Source organism: Arabidopsis thaliana (genome assembly GCF_000001735.4).
Source record: "Arabidopsis thaliana chromosome 1 sequence".
NCBI classification, from domain to species: domain Eukaryota; kingdom Viridiplantae; phylum Streptophyta; class Magnoliopsida; order Brassicales; family Brassicaceae; genus Arabidopsis; species Arabidopsis thaliana.
In genome coordinates, this window is record NC_003070.9 from 14343873 (window position 1) to 14348399 (window position 4527).

A 4527-nucleotide genomic window follows, 5' to 3' on the forward strand; every position below is an offset into this window, starting at 1 on the left:
ATGTTGCCTGAAAACTCCTAGAACTCTGGGTTGGATACAAAGCTCAAGAGGATACTATTTGGGAGCTAACTTACAAGATGGAAGGACTGAACCACGCAATGTTGGAACTTCAAGAAATGGTTAAAGGCTACCCCTGTTTTGAATTTGAGGATTGGTCAAAGGAGCCTGGGTCAGAAGAAGAAGACTACTCTGCTGATCAGAAAGAAGCTTACTTTGAAGAAAAATTAAATGAGTACTCATACTACCATATGTCAAGAGAGGATGCAGAATATGATTCATGAACTGAAAATTCAACCACTGAAGATGAGGACTTCTCTGTTCCTCTCTTCAACCTTTTTTCTGACTAAGCTCTGTAAGAGTCAAGCTTAGTGACTTAAAACAAGCTCACTTGGGAGGAAGTCCCATGTCTATCCATGTATATAACTTTCTATCTTTCTTGTTATTTTTGATGTTTTTGTTTAAATGTTTCGGGTTTGTTTTAGTGACCCTAAGGGAGTCAACGGTCGAGTAAATTCAAACCAAGTCAAGAAAAATCTCAACCGTTGATCGAGTAGAATGAGGAGGAGTATTTTTAGCCATTGATTTGGATCACCAAATGAGAGGAGCATCACCGCTGTTTGATCGAGTGACTTTCTGAAGTTTATTTTGGTCCGTTTATCGAGTAAACAAGAATGAGAAGCTCACCACCGTTGGATCAAATTTTTTGCTCTTCAAGAGGTTGCTCGATCCTTTACTCGAGCTCTCATTATTTGAAGACCATGGAATAACTTCGAGACCCAACTTGCTCCCCAAACACTCTTTTACTCAATGGAAAAAGCGATTACCCATGCCCCTCATCATTTCCAATCAACTTTTCTATCCCTTCCCAAAGAAACCAAACACCATTCTCCTCCACCCATTGATTTCGACAAACCCTCATTGAAACTCTCTCTTTCATCATCTCGTTTTCGCAACCCCCTCACGAAGCTTTGAAGTCTTCATTCCAAACTCTTCCCCTATAAGCGCTCCCTATCACTCTTTAAGAATTCGTTCCCCTTCACCAATACTTCACCAAAGTTACTCGATCACTGCGAAGTACATCCTCAAGCATTCAATCGGTTTCAAGCTCAAAAATTTCATCACCAAAGAAACCAATTCCCTTACCCTTTGATACCTCTTGGAGAGTCGTTTTTAATTGCTTTGTCGAAACTCACCACCATGGATTCAAGAAGGAAGACTTCATCTCAGGCAAGAAGATCCTCTGTTGATCATGAAGAAGTTGAGGCGTTTAGCATGAGTGGCATAACTGAACGCCAAATTCGCCAAGCTCACCGTGCTCAAAGATCAAGCTTGATTCAAGGAAGAAGCTCAAGCCGCTCGACCATGCAAAGAGAAGAAGTAGCTCGGGGAAAGAGGGTCATTGAAGCTGAAGAAGAACACCATGAAGAGGCACCCTTTGAAGAAGCGGTTTCTGAAGAAGAGGTTGAGATCATCGAGGATGATACACCAACCCCTGTTGGGAGAAGAAACCGACCAAGGAGGAAGAGAGAACCAACCCCGAGCGAGTACTATCAATATTTGAAGGAGTTGAAGTTTGAGGGAACTAGATACCCTCATAAGGAAACGATGCAAGAGCTAGATATTTGTGGTGATGTGGAATACTTGATGGAATTGGCCAATCTTGCAACATTCATGAGCTGCCAATGTGGATACAAAGAGGAGAGCTGCCAACTCCTTGCAACCCTCAAGGTTCATTTTGGTGTTGATAATTCGGAGAAAGAAGAGAGAGGAGGTCTTGGGTACATAACTTTCAAAATTAGGGATGTCGAATATACTCTTGATATTTGCCATCTTGATACAATTTTCGGGTTCCCAAGTGGAGAAGGAATCCGCCAAGACTATGATCAAGAAGAGCTAAAATCTCTTTGGAAGACAATAGTCGGTCCGAAGCCCTTCTCGCCAACCAAGAGCAAGAGTTCTTCAATCCGTAATCCCGTGATTAGATACCTCCACCAATGCATCGCCAACACCCTCTTTCCAAAGAAGGCCACCGCATTTGTTAGTGAAGAGGAGCTATGCATGATAGACCAATCTTTGGTCTTCATTTTGAGGGAGACAAGAGATGGGAGAAAGATGGCGAGTGATAGAGCGGACACTTCGTTGAGTGTTGTTCTCTTGGATCACCTATTGAGCTACAAGGAGTATGCTGCAACCATCCATCGCTCGGGAATTCGCGAGAGTTTTTTGCGTTGGTGGTCTCTTAACGCCAATACTAGAAGCTGTGGGTATGGAATTCGGAACCTCTAACGTGTTTCCTAAGTTCATTGACCTCGACTATCTCAAGGGGAAGGATTTTCTTGAGAAAACAACTCCAGCGGATCGCTATCTCTTCAAGTTCAACCACTTGGAGCTTGGACCTTCTCTTCTACCCCTACCATGCGAGAACCAGACTTCGGTGAAGACAAGGCGTAACATCAATTTCATGCCATCTCCTTCTGCTTTGAACATCAACATTGGAGGAGCTCGAGAAGATGAACCAATATATAGTCCAACCGACTATGAGCAGCATGAGTACTTTACTTAAGCTGATTATGAGGAGCAGATCGAGTTTGAGCAACATATTGATCAACCGGAGCATGGGACCAGCGAACAAGAGCAAGCTCATTATGAAGAAGGTGTTGACCAAAGAGGAGATGAGTTTGCTAAAGTTCACAAGAAGCTCGGTGTACTTGAAGAGCTTGGGAACCTTCACAGCAAGACACTGAAGGGTTTCAAGAAGAACATGAGAACAATGAAAAAGTCGCTCAAGAGTATGGCTGCTCAACTCAAGGACTTCCAAAGCAAGCCAAGGCCACCGTCTCCAACCCCCGAAGTAAGAAGGAGCGGTTCAACGAGCTCAGCTGCAAGGAGAGCTGAACGGATCGATTAACCCCGAGCTTCATCTTTTGAGCCTCAGGAAGTGATCTCCGAGTTGAGAGAGCCAAGGAGTAGGCAGAGACGAGCTTTCACACGCTCGACCGGACAGAACGAGCAACACCCTCCCGCCTCAACTTCAGCCCCAGCCTATACCCAAGAGAGTATGGATGACTATGTCTCCATCTACTTCACCTGACAACTGAGATAACACCACCTCAACCATTGTACATACCATAGCATCTTTTAATTTTTCTTTGTGTGTTTTGTGCTTTGGTCTTGAATTCTCTTTCAGATTTTTATTACACAAGGGACTGTGTAATTTAAGTTTGGGAGAGGGTTGAAGACATGTTTAACATTGTGTTCTCTTATCTGTTTCAAATTTTGCATCATCTAAGGCATAGAAAAACCATAAAAATTTGAAAAATCAGAAAATGATTTCATAAAAAAACAGAGTGCCATGTAGATTGCATTTGCTTTTAGGACTGTATATAGAGTGTTTGCATTTAGGATTGCTCATTTGCATAGGGGATAATGATGATTTCAAACCGATAAGCATGTTTTGATTCAATGAAGTAAGTTCAATGCCCAGGTTGTTAGTTCTCTGTTGCATAATCGATTGTTTCTCTGAAGTAAGACTACACCTTGCTTTGAAATTGTAACTTGACTATACTACTTTGATCAAAACTCGTTTATCTAATGTCATTCCCTATCTATTAGACCCTGAATTGAATTTGCAATTATCATGTCTATGCATTGTTTGTGAACTCATGGCTACCATATACATACTTGATTATCTTATTCACTTCATCATCCTCTGTTTATCCAAGTAGTTGTCTCTCATTTTTAGAGCAGTTTCCCATACCCTTAGCCTAGCCTTATTTAAAGCCAAAGATCATTTGTGTGTGATTGTGAGGTCTTTTTCGATTGAGCTTGGTATAACATGTTAGGTATGAGCCGACAAGAGCAGTCTTTCATGTAGACCTAGCCCACGCTTTTTGGGTTAGCTAGGACTAGGTGGAGACTTGTATTTGGGATTGGGATTGTGTATGGAAGGAATGAGAATGAGAATGAAAAGAAAAAAAAAAAAAAGAGAGAGTAAGAGTTTAGAGTTCTAAGGGGGATACGAAAGTGTTAAGTCTAGTAAAGGTTTTGGAATTCAAAGAAGTTAGGCATTGTGATTCAAAGAAAAGGGTAAAACGCCCTATGTGCTAAGATTAGAAGAAAAGCCTTAAGTTTGTCAAAGTATAAAACCAAACTCGCTAGACTCTTAAATCGTTTCAAAGAGAACCCCTTAGAACTTGAACCAAAAAGAGAAAAAGAATGAGAAAATAGGTAGAGTTAGGACATCTATGGGACTGAGATCATCTTTTGAGCTGTCATACTATATCATTGGGTAGATGGGAGTCTGTTCTTGTATGTGTCCATTGGCTTTTACCTTTAGCATTCTACTGAAGCTCAATCTATTCTCCGAGAGTCCCCTGTTACTTGACCAAACCATTAAAGGGACCATTTTTTGTCTCTTAACCTAAGCCCGAAACCAAGTGAGTTCATAACCATTCCATTGCATGATCCACTATTCGTGCTTAATGAATGTTAAAAGGAATTGTTTGATGAGAATGCTTGAATAGATTG

The 4527-nt window shown here is 41.4% G+C and overlaps 2 pseudogenes across 2 annotated transcripts in view; both read left to right on the forward strand.

The window, feature by feature from the left end:
• The window catches only part of AT1G38203, a pseudogene marked incomplete at both ends in the record, with an annotated part of 888 nt that extends 380 nt beyond the window's left edge, over positions 1-508 (forward strand). Inside the window, one exon of the mRNA in view lies at positions 1-508. This exon is cut by the window's left edge and continues 380 nt beyond it. The product of the transcript in view is annotated as an uncharacterized protein (mRNA).
• A 190-nt stretch (positions 509-698) lies between these two features.
• AT1G38212 lies at positions 699-3281 on the forward strand (annotated as a pseudogene; the record flags this gene model as incomplete). The annotated part of the gene is made up of 1 exon: positions 699-3281.
• Positions 3282-4527: the final 1246 nt, after the last annotated feature.